Source organism: Pseudorca crassidens, chromosome 5 (genome assembly GCF_039906515.1).
Source record: "Pseudorca crassidens isolate mPseCra1 chromosome 5, mPseCra1.hap1, whole genome shotgun sequence".
NCBI classification, from domain to species: Eukaryota; Metazoa; Chordata; class Mammalia; order Artiodactyla; family Delphinidae; genus Pseudorca; species Pseudorca crassidens.
Window position 1 is genome coordinate 52,031,355 of NC_090300.1, and position 26,846 is coordinate 52,058,200.

At 39.8% G+C, this 26,846-nt stretch overlaps 1 long non-coding RNA gene across 1 annotated transcript in view; it reads left to right on the forward strand.

Moving 5' to 3' along the window:
* Window positions 1–26,846, forward strand: part of LOC137224887 (uncharacterized) — a 221,495-nt gene that overhangs the window by 173,982 nt on the left and 20,667 nt on the right. Inside the window, exon 4 of the long non-coding RNA XR_010943552.1 lies at window positions 20,628–20,739. This is a non-coding gene — a long non-coding RNA (uncharacterized lncRNA). The remainder of the gene's footprint in view (window positions 1–20,627; window positions 20,740–26,846) is intronic.

Genomic DNA, 26,846 nt, shown 5'->3' on the forward strand with positions numbered 1-26,846 from the left:
GCAGAAATGGAATGCTCGTTAAGAGGGAGAAGATGAATTCCTAGGTTTGTTCGTTCGTCTTGAAGTGGTTACAAGATAGAAAAAGGCCAAGGAAGAGCAGGGAACAATGTTTCTGAAGAGGGAGATGTAGTAGACGCCTTTGAAGTGTCTGCCAGATGACAGCTTCTTCCATGGGATATGCTCATCCTGCCTTTAGGGTGAGTCCAGGAAATCCCTTTCTATTTTGTGACCTCACCCTATTGGCTACAGTATATTTTCAGAGAGAGGGAATGGGCACCTGACTCAACCTAGGCCAATCAGGATCTCTTTTTCTAGAAATTTCTCAGCGAGCCTGAGAAATGTGTCATTTATTTCTGTGGGTGACAGGAAATGCAGACATGTAAACTCAGGTTCTGAATGTGCTATTTAACTATGTCCATGTACATCACAACAGTGAGAATCAGTCAAGAGATGGGAGGGAGAGGAAGCAGGAGAGGCAGAAAGTGGCGGGGTGAGGGGGCGGGCAGAGAGTCAGGGAGGGGCAGAAAGGTGCGAGCACTAGGTTCCTGCTGGCTTTCTTTTCTCCTCTTTGAACATCTTATGAAGTTTTCCCTCTTCCTCTGGATTTCTGTGATTAATCCATTATTTTTCTAGGTTGAAGGGATTCTGATACTTTCAACCGAAAGAGCCATGAATAAGATACCAGGAAAGGTGAAATCTAGAACACTGGCTGTCATTTTGTGAACAATTCTTCCTCAGGTAATAGGGAAGTGGAGGTAATTGTACCAATAGGTAATTGGAACAGTGAATGATCTGAGGAACCAGAAAACCGCAAGAAGTACTTTGGAAGCTCACATTCTTCACCCTACAATTAGTTCAAGCCTCACTTTAGAAATACTTCTGAGAAGGCTTCCTTAAGCCACTATTCTCAGTAAGGTGCCCCTTCCATGTATTCTCCCCCACAAGAATGTGCCCATCACAGAATTTGTTATGCTGTATTTAAGTTGTGGGTACACTTGTCTGTAACAGCCTCTAGACTTTAATCTCCCTGGAGTCAGGGACCATGTACTTTTGTTGAAAGAATATTTCATATCATCCCAGTAGAGACCAATACTTTTCCATTTTGCACAATTGAAACAGCTCTTCCCTGAAATGTTTAGAATAGAAATTTAGAGTCGATCCATACATCATCATGAGAACATGCCCAAAGATGGTAAATATGTTAATTTGTTGTTACAATTATGAAGCATTATATTTAAAATAATTTACTTAGAGATTTGCTTTGGAAAGTTGTTGATTGCTTTTGAAAGTAATTAATAGTAATAAAGAAATCTCAAGGTGTTATTGCATGATGATTTTTAGGAGTCTAGATCTTCTAAATACAAATATGGAGGGAAAGGAAAAAGACAGAAAGTTCCTGATGATTTGTGATTTGTTTTAGCAGAAAATTTGTTAAGAAATATAATATGCAGTTAGGGGGAGTGTGATTACAAAATCAAGGAAGGAAATACAGCTAGCTCATAAAATGATTTGGCCATTTGAATAGTCTATATTAGTAATATCTAGCTCTTGCAAGCTTTGGCTCAAGAATCCCTTCCTTCTGAGCCGGGTCTTCAAGTCCATTGCTCATCCCTCGAATGATCTCAAAGTAAAGAAATTGGCATGTAGCTGTTCTTCACAGTAAGGCCAGAGACCTTTGATAGTAAGAAGAAGGTATAACAATGGTATGACTATGGACATAGTTTGGGTCTAGCATAGATTATCTTGGACTTTTAAGCTGTGAAAGAGATGGTAAGCTTAACCTTTATTTCCAAGGCTTGATTACTGTAGACTCATGCCATAGGTCTTAGGCAAATTTACCATCCCCTTAGAACTAATTTTAGCAGAGTTGACTCATGTGTTTGAAATCAGTTTTGAAAATGCAGAGTCCTTGGTTCTAAAAATAAGAACACATTTCTTCATTCGTCCCCACACCCTACTTTACCCTGAACTGGAAAGCAGCCGATGTATAAGGCAGAGACCTTCCTAGTCTCTCCCGCATGTCAGGGTTGGCAGGTATCAGATTGTCAGTCCTTCTGGGTCTTCCTGCACACACTCGAGCCATCTGAATCAATTTCTTTCTCTCATTGAAACCCATTCCATCGTCTTCTGAACATACTGATCTTCAGTCTTGCACAGACTCATCCTACCCTTCATGGTGTTTCTGCCTGCAGGCCTCTCCTCATTATTTCTATATTGGTCACTCTGTCCTTACAGCTGATGCCAATCACGCTTCTTACAAGTGTATTTCAAAGGCATTGAGCCTCTGGTGTTTCACTCATGGGAAAAGGACACTGAATCTCTCTCCTTTGTACCTGTAGTATAGATTCACTTAGCCGATTTCATTTGAGTACTCATCAAAAATTGTAAGAACTTTTGTAAAAGTACACGTGCTTTCAACCCCTCCCCATGTTCCCTTTTCACCCGATACGCAAGTGGAAAGAGAAGGGTTTCACGTAAGGAGCACAGAGAACAATTGTACCACATGAAAAAGAAAGGATCAATACTAATCATGACCTGCAGTCATACTACCTTTGGCTATGATCATCTCAGATCTCTTATCTGAGAGGGGCCCAGCTGGCTGCATCTTTTAAATAGAGGGCCCTGTGGAAGAGCCCAGAGGTGGTCAGAAGCACTTCTGGTGATTCTGTTTGTGACAGTGCATCCTGGCAACTCTGCAACTCTGCCTTTCTCAAGAAGATTATGTATGCTTGCTGGATTTCTAGTTGAAATTTTCACAGGATTTTTACTGGTCTCTTGTGGTCAGTGTGTATTGATTCTATCTTGCCTATTGGATAGTGTTATTGATCCTACATTACCTTTAAATATTTTGGTCCAATCAGATTCAGTAAAAATAATAACAACAGCATTAATAGTTGTCATCTTCATCTCATTAAATTCTCAATAATGTAAATTACCTTTACCTGTAGCCACATATACTACAGGTGAGGAAGCTGTGAATTAGAAACATGAGCATCATATTTCATCAATTTTGATATATACATTGTCTTAGTCCATTCAGGTCACTATAACAAAATACCACAGACAAGATGGTTTGTAAGCAACAGAGATTTATTTCTCACAGTTCTAGAGGCTGGACGTTCAAGGTCAGGGTCCAGCGTGGTCAGGATGTGGTGAAGGCCCTCTTCCCCGTTGCTGACTGCCGACTTCTCGCTGTGTCCTCACATGTTGGAAGGGGCTATGGGGATCCATCAGGCCCCTTTTATAAGGGCACTAATCCCATTTATGAGGGCAGAGCCTCCCAAAGGCCCCACCTCCTAATGCCATCACTGTGGGCATTAGGTTTTCAAGTATAACTTTTGATGGGGACACAAACATTCAGACCATAGCATACATTTTTCACATCTCTCAAATTGGACTGTCTTACTATTAGTGTATTTTTTGAAGATAAGTGCATTTCTGTTTTTTTTTTCCTGAGTGGCACATAAACTACCTGTGTATCTTACATTCACTGGTGGTTTCAATTTCATGAAATATGGTACCTTGTCCAAAACCATCCAGTTAATATGTGGTAGAGCAGACTGGAAACCCCATGCTATGTTCTCAAACATAATACTTCCAAGAAAGGAAGGCTGGGAACAAGGGGGAGGCAGAAGTAGATTAGAAGTAGTATGTTCTTCATGAAATTGTGACATTCTTCCCACTGCAAGAGTTGGCATCGATAAAGGACTTGTGAAGACTTTTATTATTCTGGCCCCAGTTTTTAGGGAAAGCAATTAGACAGGTTAAAGGAAGCTATCTTAGTGGCACTTGATGGAGAAGATAACCTTGGAAACTCCTTTCAGTATTCTGAATTCCGATTCTGATATGTGCTATGAGGATTAAGGAGAAGACCTTTGAGTCCCTTTGTTTTTTGCATCTTATATTCTCTGAATTTTTCCATCCTCTCTTCTGCAGTCCTGAGCAGTCCTTGAATATACAGGTTATCCTCCCAGGATTAATAACCCAATTAATCAAAGACAAGGGCAACCATCTCTTTGCTTAGGGACTGATAGTTTCCTGTTACACATTAGGAAATGTGTCTCAGAAGGCATTTATCTTTCTTTACTTGCTGTTCACATTGAAGAGTGAGAGAGTGAGAAGAGCAATAAATGGTCTCTCCTCCTCTAAGTGTTTCAGCATTCTTTGTATGGCTTCTCATGTTCTGCTTCCTGTTTTAATAGCACTTCAGAATGTCTGCCAGTCTGTTTTAGAGACAGCTTATTGGCTGTGATACTGAGAAACATGCAACTTATGTTTCTTAACTTTTTTTCCTACCGTATTTTCCTTTCCAAATTAATACCACAAATGGCAACCATTTTAAAAGTGGGAACTTGTCAAGAGAATTGGGAAAAAAATCATCCAATCCCAGACGTCTGTGATGTGATGTTGATGAAATATTTTGGTACGCTGAAACCTTAATTTAACACTGGCCTGGTAAGTGAAACTGTCTAGTAATGAGTATCTTCAAGTCACAAAATGTCTTGAAACATTTCCAAAGATAATCAGAGCTCTATAATAGAAAATTTTATCTTTTTGCAATGTCATGTGAAGACTTTCAAATATTTAACACCCTCTCTCATCAAAGATCAACCTCACTTTAGTTGTCATACCAAATTTCTTATTGATCTTTGATAATGGTAAATGCCTATCTTGGGAATCTTTATGTAACCAGGTCATTTGTCACAAGATGGATATTCTTAAAACCAGAAATTAGATGCCAAATTCCAATAGTCTAATAACAGCTTTTTAAATCACAAGATTCTTTTTTTTTATGACTTGTGAGTTATTTTAGACCTTTTAAAACCATTGGCCCAGCCTTTTCACTTATTCTTAGGCTGGGGGTTATTTCTTCTTTTGCAAAAAGTTAAAGGTCAAATTTCCACCTGAAAATAGTTGGGGAGTTTCCAAACAGAAGTTGTTTCTCAATTTATCTTCCTCCCGCCTGCCTTTTACTTTCTCATCCCTTGTCTGCCATCCAATTAATGCACATCAGTTCTCTTTTGTCACCTCTGTTGAGAAATGTGATTGAGTGATTAGTCCAATTTTATGCTATTAGCTAACACATCACACATATGTAATTGAAACAAAATGCTGCAGATAGACTTGCTTGGGTCTGTGCTTCAGTAATTTCTCACAAAGAGGTGATGTAAGCACCCCTTCTTCAGAAACAAAGATAACTAGGACCAGCTACATAATGTGGAGCTAAGTGCCCAAAAAAAGCACATGGCTTCACCTGGAGGTGAGGAGGTCAGTCTCCTTTTCCCACAGTCACGTGGATAGGTGACTTCCAAAAAATTGCATCCTCCAGCACTAGATGCCTGGACTTGGCAGTGGACAAGAGGTGGACCGGGGGTGGGAAAGAGGCTCCTTCCAGGTGGACTGCTGAGTACGTCATGGAGCTGGCAGCCTACCTGAGGGCTGGGGTCCCCCTGACCTGCCTCCCTGCACCCACACTCAGGCTCCCTACCAGGGGCCAACCCAGCCCCCCACCCCAGACAGAGAGCAACAGCTGCCCACAGTGGGGCAGGGGCTGGTCTGGGAGAAGCAGAGTGAGAACACTTCCAGGGGATGTAGGACACTGTGTGAATTAAAGTTCCAAACTTGTGGTACCTGCTCCGTTGGTCCATTGAACTTCACTTACAAAGCACAAACTCAAAGGTAGAGGGATTAAGTAATTTCAAGATGGTGACGCAGAGCGTTAAAGCCATTTGCAAAACTACTGGATGCATACCCTTGAAACCTTCCCTGAAAGATAACCGCTTCTTCTGCTGTGAACTACTTACTTCAGTTACTGTGTTTTTTCTGCTTAACGTTACAGATATTTATTCACAAGCATTTCTCCTCGCCAGATCATCCCTGATGAGCAGTCTGGTAGAAGAAGTGGTATCATTATTGGAGTTCTTACTATTATATCTATAGCTGCAGTATTGCACATAATAGCTTCATTAATTGGACAAGCAAAACAAACAAACAGATACAAAGACTCAAGGAATGCTACTTAAACCCTACCTTCTAGATTATTTAATTCAGGAATGGGGTACTTATGTATACAGTTTCCTAATATCTGCTTGAGTATTACATCACTTTTCAGGTTTGAAGTCCCAGAGAGAATATAAGGCGGTTGCCTATTTTCCTCTGAGGGTTGCACCATGCTGTTAGTCAGTGGCTTTCAACCCTGGCTGCAGATCGCAGTCACCTGGAAATCATTTTATAAACACTGACCACTTGGGCCCTTCACCCTAAGATTGTTATTTAATTGACTGGGAGGTGAGAGCTGTTCATTATAGCTTTTCAAAAGCTCCTAGAGTGAAAGGAGAGTGTGGAGAGGGGTAATGCTGGTTGTGGCCTGGGGCTATCAACCAGAGCCTCTACACAAGCCCCTCAATAGGGCTTCGGCTTCTCAGAGCCTGGCATCTGGGTTCCAAGTGGGAATCTTCCCGGAGCAAATGTTAGCAGGCCCAGGCAGAAGCTTCAAGGTTTTCTCTGACCTAGTCTCAGAAATCCCAAAGCATCACTTCTGTCACATTCTCCTTGTTAAGCAAGTCACTAAGGCCAACCCAGATAGAAGAGGAGAGAAATTAGTCTCCGCCTCTTGTTGGTGGAGTGTCAGGATCACATTTGAGGAGAGCACACGGGATGCAAATTATCATTGCAGTTATCTTTGGGCATATGATCTGCTGCAGAGGTCATGGACGCTTTAAAGTTATTTTAGGTAGGACTGAAATAGTAACAAAATCAAGGAGATAGCCCAATGTGTGCTTTGTTCTCCATTTCTTTTTCAATTCACAAGCTAGGCCTTTATCAGCCAGTGATTCCTGACTTTGTAAAAATTCTATTCATTTGTTAAAATGTTTGTGATGATAAAAGTACATTGTCGAATTTTAAAAAATGAAAAAAATGATATTAAATGGCAAAATCCCTTTATACTACTACATTTTTCTTCCCAGCCCTACTTCAAAAAAGGCAGTGGATAAAATCTAGTATTTGGACAACCAATCTAAATCTCTAATTTTATATCAGTATATTCAAAACTCCAGAACACTGAAAAGGCAAAATTTTATCAAATCTTACCTTGGCACTACCTCTTGGTACCTACCACTTTGATTAAGAGGCTCATTAATCCTTTGTCCAATTTTTTTCTTTTTTTTTGCGGTACGCGGGCCTCTCACTGCTGTGGCCTCTCCCGTTGCAGAGCACAGGCTCCGGACGCGCAGGCTCAGCGGCCATGGCTCACGGGCCCAGCCGCTCCGCGGCATGTGGGATCTTCCCGGACCGGGGCACAAACCCGTGTCCCCTGCATCGGCAGGCGGACTCTCAGCCACTGCGCCACCAGGGAAGCCCATGTCCAATTTGATTCATCCCAGCCACCAGGCTTATATGGTAACAGCTGTTCATCCGTACCTGCCTTTGCTCCAGGTCTTCCCTGGGCATGGTAATATTCTGAAACTTCACAGAGGACGACATTAATTTCAGTTTGCAGAAACACAATGGTATCGTTTTGACGTTATGAATGTTCAACCAAAGTTAGAAAACAGTAACATAAAGTTTCCTCATTTGGCATATTTATAATATCTGTTGAGCAACCTAAACCCATTTAGGCAACCTAAACTGAGTGTAGAGTACACACAATGTAGAGATATTTTATGTGGCTCTAAGGAGCATTCATCTCTGCTGAGACCACACTCAGCAGCACGAAATGCAGGCTACAGAAACATCTGTGCGTTTGTTTTTATCCTGGGTAAATTTATGCCTATGTCATATTTTCTTTCCAAGGACGATGAACTATAATTAGTAGCAGGATCCTTGGATACATCACTAGGCCAGTCTTAAAGTACAAATTGGTACATTCATTTCACGGGGCCAAGATTCAGCCATAGGAGAGAATCATGAAATTGCACTGCAGGCAGTCAGAGTTACTGATACTCTTCAAAGGTGTTAGGCTGTTGTCCTTTGGGGCATTATTTTTTTCTGATTGAGGGTCTCCCTGTACACTTCCACATGGCTTTCTCTTGCCTTATTTTTTTGAATAAATAATTTGTCCTCTGCACCCTTCCTTCATCTTGATATCTCTTTGGCTATTTACAGTACAAGAATGAACACATCTTCCTACTTTCCACTTTTCAGTGTCCCTAAGTGAAAGATCACCTCCTTTAATACCACTCAGAGTACTCAACAAAAAAGTGTACGTTCTTGGACCTACTCCAGATCCATGGAATCAGTAAAATGCCCACAAATCTGCATTTTAACAGGTTTCCCAGTTGGCTCTTATTCACAAGAAATTTTGAAACTTACTGCCCTAGAGCCTTGCTATTTAAAGTACAATCCTAGTACCAGCAGCCTGGGCATCCCTGGGGAGCTTGTTAGGAATGCAGAATCCCAAGCCCTACCCCACACCTCCTGAATCAGAATCTGCATTTTAGCAATAAGCCCCAATAATTGATATGCACTTAAAGTCTGAAAAGCATGGATGTTGACAGTTCAGTCCAAATTCCTAAGCATGTCAAACAAGGCTCAACATAATAGTTGCTACCTATGTCTCCAGCTCCTTCTTCTGCCCTGTCCCCCACGTACACACTCCATTTGAGTCATTCTCAACTAGGAAGATAAGCCTTTTAAAATTGTGGATATTCTATCATTTTTGAGCTACAAAATAACAAATTCTGTTCATAGCATATTTAGGTTCAACCTAAGTACTTGCAGTTCCTTGTGTAAGGGTTTATGCTTCAGAATTCCTTGCCTTTGGACATTGTGAACTTCTGCTGCAATATCCCTTTTCCCACTTGGTGAATCGTCCTTCATTCTTGAAGACAATCCTTCTATAAAGCTGACTTACATCTGCACATCTGAGGTCCTTGCAGGCTTTTTCCTGCTTACTGTCCATTGCAATGCCTAGAATATATAGGATGTTCAATTAATATTTGTTAAATGAATGAGTGAATAAATGAATGAATATTTCACATGTTTTCAAACTATCTTCTCCAACACCACAGATTTACTACGGGTGATGGATTATAACTTCCTTTGTAGCAGCTAATATCAAAAGAAAACAGAGTAGGGCTTCCCTGGTGGCGCAGTGGTTGAGAGTCCACCTGCCAATGCAGGGGACATGGGTTCATAACCCGGTCTGGGAAGATCCCACATGCCGCGGAGCGGCTGGGCCTGTGAGCCATGGCCGCTGAGCCTGCGCGTCCGGAGCCTGTGCTCCGCAACGGGAGAGGCCACAACAGTGAGAGGCCCGCGTACCGGAAAAAAAAAAAAAAAAAAGAAAAAAAGAGTAGAAATATATTTTCCAATTTTAAATATAAGTGATAGATAAGTGTGCTTGCATCATGCAAAATATCTGTCCCTAAAAAGTTGTAAACTAATTACAGTCTTAGTCAAACAAATTGTACCTGGAAGGGAAATGCTCATCTTTCTAAGATTTGAACCCGACAGTATATTCTTCTTTCTTTCTTTCTTTCTTTATTTTTGTGGAACCTTTTGAGAAACCACCAAGCTGTTTTCCACAGCATTTGGACCATTTTACATTCCTACCAGCAATAAACAAAGGTTTCCATCTCTCTACCTCCTCACTTTTCCTTTTTTTCTTTTTTATTATAACTACCCTAATGGGTATAAAGTAGTATCTCATTGTGGTTTTTTTTTAAACATTATTATTGGAGTATAATTGCTTTACAATGGTGTGTTAGTTTCTTCTTTATAACAAAGTGAATCAGTTATACATATACATATGTTCCCATATCTCTTCCCTCTTGCGTCTCCCTCTCTCCCACCCTCCCTATCGAACCCATCTAGGTGGTCACAAACCACCTAGCTGATCTCCCTGTGCTATGCAGCCACTTCCCACTAGCTATATATTTTACGTTCGGTAGTGTATATATGTCCATGCCACGCTCTCACTTTGTCACAGCTTACCCTTCCCCCTCCCCATATCCTCAAGTCCATACTCTAGTAGATCTGTATCTTTATTCCCATCTTACCCCTAGGTTCTTCATGACCTTTTTTTTTCTCTTAGATTCCATATATATGTGTTAGCATATGGTATTTGTTTTTCTCTTTCTGACTTACTTTACTCTGTATGACAGACTCTAGGTCCATCCACCTCATTACAAATAACTCAATTTCGTTTCTTTTCATGGCTGAGTAATATTCCATTGTATATATGTGCCACATCTTCTTTATCCATTCATCTGTTGATGGACACTTAGCTTGCTTCCATGTCCTGGCTATTGTAAATAGAGCTGCAATGAACATTTTGGTACATGACTCTTTTTGAATTATGGTTTTCTCAGGGTATATGCCCAGTAGTGGAATTGCTGGGTCGTATGGTAGCTCTATTTGTAGTTTTTTAAGGAACCTCCATACTGTTCTCCATACTGGCTGTATCATTATACATTCCCACCAGCAGTGCAAGAGTGTTGCGTTTTCTCCACACACTCTCCAGCATTTATTGTTTCTAGATTTTTTGATGGTGGCCATTCTGACTGGTGTGAGATGATATCTCATTGTAGTTTTGATTTGCATTTCTCTAATGATTAATGATGCTGAGCATTCTTTCATGTGTTCGTTGGCAATCTGTATATCTTCTTTGGAGAAATGTCTATTTAGGTCTTCCGCCCATTTTTGGATTGTGTTGTTTGTTGTTTTGTTATTGAGCTGCATGAGCTAGCTGCTTGTAAATTTTGGAGATTAATCCTTTGTCATTTGCTTCATTTGCAAATATTTTCTCCCATTCTGAGGGTTGTCTTTTCATCTTGTTTATGGTTTCCTTCGCTGTGCAAAAGCTTTGAAGTTTCATTAGGTCCCATTTGTTGATTTTTGTTTTTATTTCCATTTCTCTAGGAGGTGGGTCAAAAAGGATCTTGCTGTGATTTATGTCATAGAGTGTTCTGCCTATGTTTTCCTCTAAGAGTTTTATAGTTTCTGGCCTTACATTTAGGTCTTTAATCCATTTTGAGTTTATTTTTGTGTATGGTGTTAGGGAGTATTCTAATTTCATACTTTTACATGTACCTGTCCAGTTTTCCCAGCACCACTTATTGAAGAGGCTGTCTTTTCTCCACTGTATATTCTTGCCTCCTTTATCAAAGATAAGGTGACCATATGTGCGTGGGTTTATCTCTGGGCTTTCTATCCTGTTCCATTGATCTATATTTCTGTTGTTGTGCCAGTACCATACTGTCTTGATTACTGTAGCTTTGTAGTATAGTCTGAAGTCAGGGAGCCTGATTCCTCCAGCTCTGTTTTTCGTTCTAAAGATTGCTTTGGCTATTCGGGGTCTTTTGTGTTTTCATAAAAATTGTGAACTTTTTTGTTCTAGTTCTGTGAAAATTGCCAGTGGTAGTTTGATAGGGATTGCGTTGAATCTATAGATTGCTTTGGGTAGGAATTTTCACAATGTTGATTCTTCCAATCCAAGAACATGGTATATCTCTCCATCTATTTGTATCATCTTTAATTTCTTTCGTCAGTGTCTTATAATTTTCTGCATACAGGTCTTTTGTCTCCTTAGGTAGGTTTATTCCTAGATATTTTATTCTTTTTGTTGCAGTTATAAATGGGAGTGTTTTCTTAATTTCACTTTCAGATTTTTCATCACTAGTGTATAAGAATGCCAGAGATTTCTGTGCATTAATTTTGTATCCTGCTATTTTACCAAATTCATTAATTAGCTCTAATAGTTTTCTGGTAGCATCTGTAGGATTCTCTACGTATAGTATCATGTCATCTGGAAACAGTGACAGCTTTACTTCTTCTTTTCTGATTTGGATTCCTTTTATTTCTTTTTCTTCTCTGATTTCTGTGGCTAAAACTTCCAAAACTATGTTGAATAAGAGTGGTGAGAGTGGGCAACCTTGTCTTGTTCCTGATCTTAGTGGAAATGGTTTCAGTTTTTCACCATTGAGGATGATGTTGGCTGTGGGCATGTCATATATGGCCTTTATTATGTTGAGGAAAGTTCCCTCTATGCCTACTTTCTGCAGGGTTTTGATCATAAATGGGTGTTGAATTTTGTCAAAAGCTTTCTCTGTATCTGTTGAGATGATCATATGGTTTTTCTCCTTCAATTTGTTAACATGGTGTATCACGTTGATTGATTTGCGTATATTGAAGAATCCTTGCATTCCTGGGATAAACCCCACTTGATCATGCTGTATGATCCTTTTAATGTGCTGCTGGATTCTGTTTGCTAGTATTTTCTTGAGGATTTTTGCATCTATGTTCATCAGTGATACTGGCCTTTAGTTTTCTTTCTTTGTGACATTTTTGTCTGGTTTTGGTATCAGGGTGATGGTGGCCTTGTAGAATGAGTTTGGGAGTGTTCCTCCCTCTGCTATATTTAGTAAGAGTTTGAGAAGGATAGGTGTTAGCTCTTCTCTAAATGTTTGATGGAATTCGCCTGTGAAGCCATCTGGTTCTGGGCTTTCGTTTGTTGGACAATTTTTAATCACAGTTTCAATTTCAGTGCTTGTGATTGGTCTGTTCATATTTTCTATTTCTTCCTTGTTCAGTCTTGGAAGTTTGTGCATTTCTAAGAATTTGTCCATTTCTTCCAGGTTGTCCATTTTATTGGCATCTAGTTGCTTGTAGTAATCTCTCATTATCTTTTGTATTTCTGCATTGTCAGTTGTTACTTCTCCTCTTTTATTTCTAATTCTATTGATTTGAGTCTTCTCCCTTTTCTTCTTGATGAGTCTGGCAAATGGTTTATCAATTTTGTTTATCTTCTCAAAGAACTAGCTTTTAGTTTTATTGATCTTTGCTATCATTTCCTTCACTTCTTTTTCATTTATTTATGATTTCTTTCCTTCTGCTAACTTTGGGGGTTTTTTGTTCTTCTTTCTCTAATTGCTTTAGGTGCAAGGTTAGGTTGTTTATTTGAGATGTTTCCTGTTTCTTAAGGTAAGATTGTATTGCTATAAACTTCCCTCTTAGAACTGCTTTTGCTGCATCCCATAGGTTTTGGGTCGTCGTGTCTCCATTGTCATTTGTTTCTACGTAGTTTTTGATTTTCTCTTTGATTTCTTCAGTGATCACTTCATTATTAAGTAGTGTATTGTTTAGCCTCCATGTGTTTGTATTTTTTACAGATATTTCCTGTAATGGATATCTAGTCTCATAGTATTGTGGTCAGAAAAGATACTTGATATGGTTTCAATTTTCTTAAATTTACCAAGGCTGTATTTGTGACCCAAGGTGTGATCTATCCTGGAGAATGTTCCATGAGCACTTGAGAAAAATGTATATTCTGTTGTTTTTGGATGGAATGTCCTATAAATATCAATTAAGTCCATCTTGTTTAATGTATCATTTAAAGCTTGTGTTTCCTTATTTATTTTCATTTTGGATGATCTGTCCATTGGTGAAAGTGGGGTGTTAAAGTCCCATAATATGATTGTGTTACTGTCGATTTCCCCTTTTATGGCGGTTAGTATTTGCCTTATGTATTGAGGTGCTCCTATGTTGGGTGTATAAATATTTACAATTGTTATATCTTCTTCTTGGATCGATCCCTTGATCATTATGTAGTGTCCTTCTTTGTCTCTTGTAATAATCTTTAGAGTCTATGTTGTCTGATATGAGAATTGCTACTCCAGCTTTCTTCTGATTTCCATTTGCATGGAATATCTTTTTCCATCCCCTCGCTTTCAGTCTGTATGTGTCCCTAGGTCTGAAGTGGGTCTCTTATAGACAGCATATATACAGGTCTTGTTTTTGTATCCATTAAGCCAGTCTGTGTCTTTTGGTGGGAGCATATAATCCATTTACATTTAAGGTAATTATCGATATGTATGTTCCTATTCCCATTTTCTTAATTGTTTTGGGTTCGTTATTGTAGGTCTTTTCCTTCTCTTGTGTTTCTTGCCTAGAGATGTTCCTTTAGCATTTGTTGTAAAGCTGGTTTGGTGGTGCTGAACTCTCTCAGCTTTTGCTTGTCTGTAAAGGTTTTAATTTCTCTATCAAATCTGAATGAGATCCTTGCTGGGTAGAGTAATCTTGGTTGCAGGTTTTTCTCCTTCAACACTTTAAATATGTCCTGCCACCCCCTTCTGGCTTGCAGAGTTTCTGCTGAAAGATCAGCTGTTAACCTTATGGGGATTCCCTTGTGTGTTATTTGTTGTTTTTCCCTTGCTGCTTTTAATATGTTTTCTTTGTAGTTAATTTTTGATAGTTTGATTAATATGTGTCTTGGCATGTTTCTCCTTGGATTTATCCTGTATGGGACTCTCTGTGCTTCCTGGACTTGATTAACTATTTCCTTTCCCATATTAGGGAAGTTTTCAACTATAATCTCTTCAAATATTTTCTCAGTCCGTTTCTTTTTCTCTTCCTCTTCTGGGACCCCTATAATTCGAATGTTGGTGCGTTTAACGTTGTCCCAGAGGTCTCTGAGACTATCCTCAGTTCTTTTCATTCTATTTTCTTTATCCTGCTCTGCAGTAGTTATTTCCACTATTTTATCTTCCATGTCACTTATCTGTTCTTCTGCCCCAGTTATTCTGCTATTGATCCCTTCTAGAGTATTTTTAATTTCATTTATTGTGTTGTTCATTGTTGCTTGTTTCCTCTTTAGTTCTTCTAGGTCCTTGTTAAATGTTTCTTGCATTTTCTCTATTCTATTTCCAAGATTTTGGATCATCTTTACTATCATTATGCTGAATTCTTTTTCAGGTAGACTGCCTATTTTCTCTCCATTTGTTAGGTCTGGTGGGTTTTTACCTTGCTCCTTCATCTGCTGTGTGTTTTTCTGTCTGTTCATTTTGCTTATCTTACTGTGTTTGGGGTCTCCTTTTCGCATGCTGCAGTTTCGTAGTTCCTGTTGTTTTTGGTGTCTGTCCCCAGTGGCTAAGGTTGGTTCAGTGGGTTGTGTAGGCTTCCTGGTGGAGGGGACTAGTGCCTGTGTTCTGGTGGATGAGGCTGGATCTTGTCCTTTCTGGTGGGCAGGTCCACATCTGGTGGTGTGTTTTGGGGTGTCTGTGGCCTTATTATGATTTTAGGCAGCCTCTTTTCTAATGGATGGGGCTGTGTTCCTGTCTTGCTAGTTGTTTGGCATAGGGTGTCCATCACTGTAGCTTGCTGGTCGTTGAGTGAAGCTGGGTGTTGGTGTTGAGATAGAGATATCTGGGAGATTTTCACCGTTTGGTATTACGTGGATCTGGGAGGTCTCTTGTTGACCAGTGTCCTGAAGTTGGCTCTCCAACCTCAGCGGCACAGCCCTGTCGCCTGACTGGAGCAGTAAGAGCCTGTCCTCCACACAGCTCAGAATAAAAGGGAGAAAAAATAGAAAGAAAGAAAGAGAGAGAGAGTGAGAGAGGGAGGGAGGGAAGGAGGGAAGGAGGAAGGAAGGAAGAGGATAAAATAAAATAAACGTAAAATAAAATAAAGTTATTAAAATAAAAAATATTAAGAAAAAAATTTTAAAAAGTGAAAAAAAAAAAAAAAACGGACAGACAGACCCCTAGGACAGATGGTGAAAGCAAAGCTCTACAGACAAAATCTCACACAGAAGCATACACATACACACTCACCAAAAGAGGAAAAGGGGAAAAAATAATCTATCTTGCTCCCAAAGTCCACCTCCTCAATTTGGGATGATTCGTTGTCTATTCATGTATTCCACAGATGCAGGGTACATCAAGTTGATTGTGGAGCTTTAATCCACTGCTCCTGAGACTGTTGGGAGAGATTTCCCTTTCTCTTCTTTGTTCTCACAGCTCCTGGGGTTCAGTTTTGGATTTGGCCCCGCCTCTGCGTATAGGTCGCCTGAGGGCGTCTGTTGTTCTCAGACAGGACGGGGTTAAAGGAGCCGCTGATTTGGGGGCTCTGGCTCACTCAGGCCGGGAGGAGGGAGGGGTTCGGAGGCGGGCGAGCCTGCTGCAGCAGAGGCTGGCGTGATGTCGCCCCAGCCTGAGGCGCGCCGTGCGTTCTCCCGGGGAAGTTGCCCCTGGATCCCGGGACCCTGGCAATGGCCGGCTGCACCGGCTCCCCGGAAGGGGGGTGTGGATAGTGACCTGTGCTCGCACACAGGCTTCTTGGTGGCGGCAGAAGCAGCCTTAGCGTCTCATGCCCCTCTCTGGGGTCCGCACTGTCAGCCGCGGCTCGCGCCCGTCTCTGGAGCTCCTTTAAGCAGCGCTCTTAATCCCCTCTCCTCCCGGACCATGAATCAAAGAGGGAAGAAAAAGTCTCTTGCCTCTTCGGCAGGTCCAGACTTTTCCCCGGACTCCCTCCCGGCTAGCCGTGGTGCACCAACCCCCTGCAGGCTGTGTTCACGCCGCCAACCCCAGTCCTCACCCGGCGCTCCGCTCCGACCGAAGCCCGAGCCTCAACTCCCAGCCCAGCCTGCCCTGGAGGGTGAGCAGACAAGCCTCTCGAGCTGGTGAGTGCCGGTCGGCACCGATTCTCTGCGCGGGAATCTCCTCGCTTTGCCCTCCGCAGCCCTGTTGCTGTGCTCTCCTCCACGGCTCTGAAGCTTCCCTGCTCCGCCACCCACAGTCTCCGCTCGCGAAGGGGCTTCTAGTGTTTGGAAACCTTTCCTCCTTCACGGCTCCCTCCCACTGGTGCGGGTCCCGTCCCGATTCTTTTGTCTCTGTTTATTCTTTTTGCTTTTGCCCTACCCAGGTACGTGGGGAGTTTCTTGCCTTTTGGGAGGTCTGAGGTCTTCTGCCGGCGTTCAGTAGGTGTTCTGTAGGAGTTGTTCCACGTGTAGATGTATTTCTGGTGTATCTGTGGGGAGGAAGGTGATAGCCGCGTCCTACTCTTCCGCCATCTTCTCCTGTCTCCCAGTATATTCTTTTTATGTGTTGACTCTTAAGATGGTAATAGTCACCCCTAACTTTACCAATTTTGTAACTAGGTTTGTTGCTACTCTAGCTGATATGGGAGAGGGTTGGCAGGGCACCTCTGATTTTATTCCAGACGAAATAGGAAAACTAGAGAACATTTTTACATTTCAAGGTTTTTTTGCTATTTTTTTTCCTTTCCATGTATGACTATGACAAAGAACACAGCTTGGATCAGTTTCAGCTTGGCTAGAGAATACACACTACACATATGCTCTTTGACTTTGGCAATGATATCTGTGATTTAAGGATTTTCGTTTTGGTTGGCAGATTTTTCTTCAAATGAATGTATCCTTGATGAAAATGAGATCTTAATGAAACCTTAATTCAGACACTGCAAAATCACACACATATTCTATGTATATAAAAATAAAAAAACTGAATAGAAATTTTCACTTTATACCAAATACTAACAGATACATTTCCCCAGATTGCTTGCTCAGTTCCAATTATCCATTTCAATAAAAAACACTTTTCTTTTTATATTTTCCTGCTTGCAAAAATGTTTGTTAATTATAAAAAATATAAATTCTTTGGAAATGTAGCAGAAAGTTCTAGTCTGTGGTAATAATCTCTTCAAAATTTTAGTATATAATCTTCCAGATTTAGTTCTCTGTAGATATTACAATATTTATGTTATAATCCAAAGAAGCATGAACCACTGGATCTAAAATGTGCAAGGAACCTATGTGTTTCTGGCCCACAATCGCGAAGCATTTTTGATCCAGTGGTTCATGCAAAAATGAGCCATACTCATTGAGGGCAAGGGATGTACTTTTCCCTTTTTGTGTTTTGCATGTATATAAACATTTATAGTTTATTAACATATACTTTCAGCAGTAAAATATTACAAATTAATATAGTGTTAAATGAAATGATTACTTCAGAGTTTCATTTAACTTTGTGTTTCTATCTTTTTCTGGAATGTTGTGAAGTTTTAACACTTATTCTTTTTCATGAGCAAATGATTAGCAGGATTTTGTGAAAACTAATTGTTAAATAATTCTTTTTCTTGCCAACTGGGGAACATTTCTAAATTGAGAGCACTAATTTGTCTAGGATTCTTTGAACTATATTGTTTCTAAAGGAAAAATGGAAAAACTAGTGGTCATTTACTAGCAAGTTTTCTTAAGCAAGAAATTGTTAGCCCTTTTTCATTCTCATAGTTTGCACTTCACTCTTTTTATTTGACAATAGTTTATGTCAATTCAAATGCTTTCTAATTTCTTGAGTTTGAGTTTACTTGTTTAAGTTATCATCATTATTTAGAAGTTACCACAAGTGAAAATTCCCACTTTCCATTTTCTTTTCCAAGGTATGTGTGACTTACAGAAAATCTACTAAACCCATTTACACACACACACACATACAGACATACATTTATTCACTTACAGATACTGGAAGCATATTTCAAGTTCAGGGTCAAGGCCTAAGGGTTTCAATTGATTAAACTTAATGAGGATAAGGCATTTGAGACACTTGAATAGAGAATGATATTCATAGTTCCAATGATTATGATAATTATAAAAAGTGGACCCAATGACCTTTACTCTGTAAAATTCTCTAAAGAAGGAAAAAAAATCAAGTTATTATCCTTATATGATATTGTTCTTTAAGATAACTCCTAAAATGGACTTTTTATAATAATTACCTTGGAAAACTTTTGAAATGTGATTCATCAATAGCTGTGGGCTAGATTTGCGGCTTGGATCAAGGTCAGGAATAAAATCACTTTGCTCAGCAAGAATATTACCTTTGTAACTGAAATCGGAAAAAACATACACTAAGTATTTTTACTTCATTTCTCTGGTGAGTGGGAGATTCTCTGTTTTTATTTCCTCCTATCTTTTTAAGAAAATGAAACGAAAATACAGTCCCTTCTCCCTAGGACTGTATGGTCTAAATTCAGAAATGTAAGAGGCAAAATTGACCTGTGTCTTTGAGTATTGAAGAAACTGGAGTTTGAAAAATGCAGTATGTTCCTTCTTTAGGGGGCACTGTCATATGTAACTGTAGGTCTTTAATTATCTTAAATATTTGCTCAATTTATGAAAATATCTTTATTAAGCTGATTACCTTGCAACAGTGAAGTCCAACTTTGTTGTGTCCTACTTGGCTTTGAAATGTCACAGCTGTGATGACCCTCTGCTCAGTAGTGGCAATGGTCCCTGGCATCCTTGAGGAATCTGGAGATCAGGGATGAGTACAATACAGAGTGTTTTATTGATGTCTACCATGAAAAAAAAGTGTGGTTTTTAAACTCAGTAACCACATATACCAAGCCCTGTAATAGAGATATTTCTTGCCTCTATGGGACTTTCAGTCTGCAGAATTTCATATTTGGGAATTAGGGTTTATGAGGGAAAAGAATCGGATACTGTGAGGGAAAATAATGATATGTGTGGAGCTAGTGGGAGTTGGGGGTATTTTGCATTGGTTACAGGTGTTAGAGAAGAACTTTTGGAGCAGGTGTTACCATAGATTGGGGTCCTAGGAAACAAACTCTGAGATTTGAGGTCAAGAGGTTGACTGTGGAGTATTTTTGAGGATGACATGATGAGGGATGAGAGAAGCAGAATTGGGCAGAGGTTGAACTGTGGTGCAGTTTCGACAGAGGCTTAGCCATTCCTATGGAGAGCTCGAGAGCTGAGGTGGTCCCTCCGAGCTGTCCCTGCCTTGAAGCAAGGGGGGCTGGCTTGGGCTTTCTACAATATCCACTGCCCCCATACACCTTCCCAGGCATTGGGATGGGCTGACCCTCAAGAGAGATCATCTTGGGCAAGATTGCTCTTCTCAAATGAGGATAACGCCTGGTTAGAAACTCAGTCCCCAGCACTCCCAGCAACACGGGGCAAGCACTTCAGTTCTAAAGAGGAATCAAGGCAGCACAGCAGAGCATCCACTCTAACTATAACTAATACCTGAAGAACAAGAAAGCCATGGCCCAATGAAAATGGAGGAGAAGTGCTTTCTAGACAGATAAAGCATCATGGGTAAAGGGCCCGAATTGGCAAAAACCTCCAGCTATTGAAGTAACTAAGAGTGTCAGTGGGGCTACTGCTATTACTGTATGGAGAATGGGTTTGGTAGGAATATGAATGAAAGTCAGGACATTGCTGTGGTTCAAGGAAAATAAAATGGTGGCTTAGATATGATGGTAACAATAAATAGGAAGGAAAGCATGTATTTTCAAATTATATTTGAAAGTAGAATCAATAGAACTTGATGATAGATTGGGTGGTGGTGGAGTGAGTGAGGAGGGCTCAAGAATATTTTCCACACTTCCAGCTTGAGCAGCTAAGTGAAAAAGGTGGTGCAGTTTACTAAGATGGAGGATATTGGGGAAGGAACAGGTTTCAGAAGCCTATTATAAAAGAGTGATTTGACTGAGTTAATATAAATCAAAATACAAGTAAATCACACTTCCTTTGGAACACTGTACCACCCTGTGGCTCTCCTTCCCATCACTGAAACATTTCCTAAAAAACAGTAGAGTCATTACTGGGAACTACAAGAGAAGCAACATTGCAGTGTAGAGTTTGTATCAATTCAGAAATGCCTGTCCTTTGAAGTTTCATTGTATTCTGTAGCACCTGTATTCTGTTGTTATATGATAACAACAAGAAAGTTCCAGATGGTTGTGGATACTGTGTATGGATGACTTGGCACAGAGCCTCTCACTTTAGATATCCATCGTGCAAAACATCCCTATTCATTCGATCACTTATTCAACTGTTATATATATATATATTTTTGTCCTTACAGTGTTCCAGAGACTATCCTAATGTGCTGGAAGACGGTTCTGAACATGGCAGAAAAGGTGCCTGAGCTTCTCAGTAAGCTTACAGTCTCAACAAGGGAAAAAGACAATAAACTTGTGAGTAACAAACTAAATAAAATCATTTCAGATAGTGATTCATAGATAAAAGTAAAAAAGGCAGTGTGGTGGTGAGTTCTCAGTACGATGGGGGAGTGCAATATTCGAGAGGGCAGATACGGAAAGCTTCTTCCAGGAGGTGACAGGCAAGTTGAAAACTGAACAGTAAGAAGGAGCCATTATGTGAAGGTGTGGGCTATCTTTCATGGCAAAGGGAAGAGAAAATTCAGTTACCCGATGTGGAAACAAGCTGGGCGCATTCGAGAAGCGGGAGGAAGACCAGTTGTGCTGAAGCATAAGTGACATGGTGACTAGTAAGACATGAAGTGAGAGAAGTAATTTGGGAAGTGTTTGGGAAGCCATGGAAAGGATGTTGTCATTCAAAGAGCACTGGAAAGGCACTGAAAAGTTTAAGTAGCTCAGTGACCTGATCTGATTGCTATTTTCAAAAGATCACTTTGGCTGGTAAGGAGAATGGATTTTAAAGGGGACATGGGTGGAGAGGGAAGAAGCTCTTTAGGAGGACCTGGCAGTTGGCAGAAACAACATGAGTGTGACTTGGACTAAGGTGATAGTATTGGAGCTGGAGAGAAGAAAGGTTCTAAACACCTTTTGGAAGCAGATCGAATGGGTATTACTCCTAGGCGGGATCTGGAGGGGAGGGAAATGTCGATTTTTCATTTGAGCAGCAGGGGGAAGCTGATAGAGTACAGCAAGAAATGGAAGTCTGTGGAAAGAACAGTTTTGCACAAAGAGACCAAATATTTTCATATAGAGAGGTCAAGGATGCTAATTGGGCTTTGTCTGGAGATGAAGGAAAGAAGTTTGAGTCAAACTGTAAGTCCAGGGGTCTTCGATGGATAGCTATTAATTAATACTATGGCTGGCATCACCTCCAGAGAGAGAATAAAAAAAGAAAGAATAGGGCTCAGGGGGAGCCTGTCTTGTAGAGCTCTGGAAGAAAAGAGTCCAGAAAAGACCTATGCACACCCTTTGGTGTAGGTGTGTCACAGAATGACTTTTCATTACATACTGAACTCAATGGAAAACCAGAAGAGGGCACTGTCACAGAAACCTATAAGAAAAAAAAAGTTTATAAGAATGTCACTGGTAGGACTTCCCTGGTGGCTCAGTGGTTGAGAGTCCGCCTGCTGATGCAGGGGACACAGGTTCGTGCCCCGGTCCGGGAAGATCCCACATACCGCGGAGCGGCTGGGCCCGTGAGTCATGGCCGCTGAGCCTGTGCGTCCGGAGCCTGTGCTCCGCAACGGGAGAGGCCACAACAGTGAGAGGCCCGCGTACCGCAAAAAAAAAAAAAAAAAAAAAAAAGAATGTCACTGGTAGGCTTGGTAAAAGCAGTTCAGTGGAGGAGAGGGGACTGAAACCTGATTATGGAAGAGTGAATGGGAGACAATAAAATGCAAACTCCAGTGAACCACTCTTTTGATAAGTTTTACTGAGAAAGTGAGCAGAGAAGGGCAGTGGTCGAGAAGGAAGGAATGAGGAGACCAGAAATGGATTTTCTAAGAAAAAGACCTTAGCGAAGTTTGTATGCTCACGGAAATACTCCAGCTGAAAGAGAACAAATGAAGATGCAGGAGAGAAGGGGGTAATTGACGGAGTGATGTCCCCAAGAGGTGTATTGGGTGGAGAACCCAGGCTCAAGTGAAGAGAGCAGACTTCCATCTGAGCAGGGCCAGGATGTGTCTTCCAGACCAGGAGTGCAAAGAATGTGCATACAGATGCAGAGAGACTGGCAGGTTTAGCGATGAGAAGGTGAAAGTGTTTCTGCTCTGTTGCATCCATGTTTTTCTCCCATGAACTGTGAGGCACTGAGAACGGCAGGGGTAATTGCAGAGGCAGGTGGGTTGGAAGTGTAGATCAGAGGAATACCCAAACGATAAATCTTGTGTACCTTTTGGAAGAAAGGTTATCACCAATTAACTGAATTTAATAGAAATGGAAGTATGGAATGAGAGAAACCTGCAAGAGTGCCTAATGCTGATCATAACGAGTAAGCAATACTAACCACAGTAGTGAAGTTCCCTCAAGTATGATTGATACATTTCCATTGCTCTTAGTAAGAAGTAACTATTTCTAATTGCTGAAAATTATGGACACATTCACTTAAGTTTTGTATGAGTTTCCTTTAAGTTTGTAAATTTAGTGGGAATATTTTCACTATTAGTTTTGTTGTGACCTTATTGAAACCAAGAAACTATTTCTTTAGGGAAGAGGGTTTTCAATTTAATGTGCCTTTTCTTCTCCATAAATAAGGAATGAGCACCCCTTTCAGAGCCCATGAAAGGTCACTTATAAAATATATATTTTAGGGCAATAAAACTCATATATGGATCTTGTACCTCTGCATCCTCAACTCATTTTCCTCTTTCAGCTTCATATGAAGATCACAAGGGGGGGCACAACCTGCCTTTAGAAGTGCTTTTGAGAGCAGATTTTATCATGCTTGATATAATTCCTGTTCTAGGACCTAGTCTATCATCATGAGAACAGATCATTCTGATGTGGTATCTCGAGCATGGTTGTCACACCTTTCTAGATAACTCTGAGAAGTAGGAAGGAGGGTTAATTCTAGCTGAAAATAATCATCTGTTCTGTTTTTATTGATGTTGCTTGTTTATTTAATAGCTGATAAGCAGGAAACCAAGCCTGGGTTTTGTGATAGAGGGAAAGAAATTACCTGCCCAAATTTCTACCACCCCTAAATATGTGTATTATGTATGCATGTAAGTATGTATGTATGTTTGCATGCATGTATTTCCCTTCCTCCTTGACATTGGTCTTCTAAGGATGACATTTTATTATGTAATATGATTGCTTTTCTCAAGATTAAGAGCATGTAGTGGTTCTGATTTTTTGCATTTTTAACATTCTTAAATTACAGAAAATATCTTGAGGAGTGTATCACTTTATCCAATGCAAAGAATAAAATGGGGAATGGGGTATCATTGAAATTAGATATTGTGGAAGTATGGATTTGGAACAAGTTAGTACGTTTTACTTAGGTTCTAAATTATTTTTGGGGAGCTGAGTTATGATTTACAAGGTGATAGTAATGAAAGTTTATCTTTAAATCTTTCTAATTTTCAAAACTCCGAAATCTGTAACCTTTGGAGAAAAACAGAGGCAAACACCTAAAAAGTTGAAACGGTACCCGGGTACATAGAGTAAAGCAAATATGACCAAAAATTTTAACGATCTGTAGACTGGAGCCAATTTGCAAAACATTTCTGAGTCTTCAGTGATCTTATTAAAATGCAGACTCACACACAGTGTGCTGTAATGATATGCATTTAAGCACGAACTTTGCTTTGCCTCCAAGTTTGTTATTCTCATCTGCAAAAGGATTTAAAATATAAAATTCTATTTTTTATTTAATAATTGTTTTGTGCCTGGGTATTAGGATGTTTGTTATTGCTTAACACTTAGGTATATACACGTATGTATATACACGTTAAACGCATCGTATGTATATACACGTCATATGTATATACAAATGTTAAATGCATGTTATTTGGAGATATGCTAAACTATAAGTCTAGGAAATAAATATGTACCTATCATTAATGTATAGCTTCCACTGTATATTTATGATACATGATATTTTTCTTTATTCTTTAAGGTTGATTGATTTTTGTCTCTCTGTAGCTTTTATGGTTAGATTGAGTGATGATTTTCTCTCTCAGAGGTATCCGTGGAGACACTTCTAACTGCCCGAGGCAATCATATGCCACAGCTGGCACCATATTTAAGCTACTTCCCCATGTAAGCGCATAATTTTGTTACCTGGTGGTAAACAGCAAAGAGCTACAAAAGGAAAATTTGCAAAAATAGTCCTATTTTCACTGAGCTAATGCTGAAGCTGTATCAATTAGGCCTTTCAAGGTAGATGAAAACATTTATTTGCAAATTAAATAACTTAGAAAATTTCATCAAGACTCAGCAAAACTCAGAGTGCCATTTCCTGTAAGATGCAGCCACATTTCTATTAGGTATAGATGAACAGATACTCTCTGTGACATTTAGTGGTTCCCCAGGTATTGAAAACCTTTTAAGTCAAGGAAAAACAACACTCTTAACTAAGGGATGGTCAAAGAAGATAACAAATGAAACAAAAATACTAAAAATATGAAATAATTTTAAAAAATATTTACTGAGAAAAAAAGAAGGTGGGAGAGATGATTCGTTGGAATTGGTAAATGTTTTCATTTTATTTCTCAAGGTTTAGCTCTGATTTCCTTATTGCTAAATGATAAAGATTCCTAATGAAGTAACAGGAATATTTGCTGTCTGGATTAGTATGATGTCAATAGTTTAAACCCAGGATGATGATTTAGTAAAAAACAAACCAAAAAACTAAAAAACAAAAACAGCCATCTGCTTAAAGTGACATTTTGGAAATTACCTAAAAACATCTATTTTTAAAGTTTTGTAGTTTTGGAATTACTGCCTATTTCTTAACAATTCCCTCAAAATTCGTTTCTGTTCCAAAGAGAAGAAATACGAAAATATTTGCAGTCACACTGTGCCAAACCACTATCTAATGTGATATGCTCCCTGGCTTTCCCAATGCTGTCTTCTCCAGGGCACCTGAGGCCAGCTTCTAAACCTTTCCTGACCTTTCCAAACCTTCTACCTTTCCAACGTGGGGTCCCATTCCTTAAATTCCCTACTTTCTACTTATTAATTTTTGTTTCTAATGTAAAATGATACCCTCATCCAATGGATATTTATCTCCTTGAAGAAAAACACAGTTCAAGGCATCAGTAGACATGTGTGTCCCTACGGGAGGGAATGATTTGCTGCTCCTTTTTCCCTCCATCCTTGCCAAATTACACTGGGCTGAAATCTGCTACTTTAACTCGTGCAGCTTGACCCTACATCTCTCAACAGAGAATTGAACTGTCAGCCTTTGAAATAACAGAATATTTTAGGTCGTGAGGTTTTATTTTTTTCTTCTAGGAGGATCATACTGAAAAACATACCACTTTATGTAGAGAGACAAACCCGAAATTCTAATAGCATAGTAAGAACAGTGCCTCATTCAAAATCGCATTTATGAATCAAGTGAATAGTTGATGTAATTCATTTGAGGTAAAAGTTTCTTTCAAGAACACTAATGGACAACAAGATAATTAAGCTTTTAGGGAATGGAAGATTGAGAGAAATAGGGCTGTTTTGATTCTGGGTAGATAGTGAAAGAAAATTTCTCATAAAAATTTAAAAACATGGTTATTTTTATTAGATAAGAAAATAAGAGACTGGACTGGAGGTCAATGAGTAGCGTTACTTTTAGGAAATGTTAATTTTTACTCTGAGTTCTAGAAAGAGACCAGAAATAATAGTCAGCTTGCTACAAATATCTTCCAGATTTTCTCATATTCGTATGTATATAATGTACAAATATGGACTAGTCAGGTCATCTCTCAGCTGGTGGTTGAGGTAGTTTGTCCAGCTGGGCCAGCTCTTTGACAGGCTAAAAATAGAAAGACTAGAAGAGTCAATTTTAAGGGACAAAGGACTTAATGATAGTTAATAGGAATTCAAGGTAACGCCAACTCTTCAGATATTCAGAGAGGGCCAACAAATAGTACAATCAATGCCAAGTTTGAACAGCAGATTCAATCCAGGCACAAGCTAAGCATTTGTGGTCCTCTGCTGGTTGTTCATGTCAAGAAAAGTTGAACAAAGTTTTAGGGATTTGGCTTTCATGGAGCTCAAAACTAATCCAATGAAGGAAACCATATTTAATAAAAATAATACAAAATTATGAATACAAAATTAGACCCAGGGCCTTAGAATGGGCTCATGGAAGTGAGGAAGCTTGAAGCTCAAATTTCAGAAACTCATCTTAAATCCATCTGAGTACAGAACGATGCCCTTGTCAGCTTTAAAGGCGGGTCGTTCCGGAGAGAGTAAGAGCCGCTGTAGAAACGAGTCAAGGAATTGACTCATGATGGATCAGTAGTTCTCAGCCAAAGCTGAATGTTAGAGTCACCTGGGGGACTTCAAAATAAAACATGCCTGGGCTCCAGATTTCCACCCAAGTAATCTGGGTTGGTGCCAAGCCATTGGTATTATTTAGA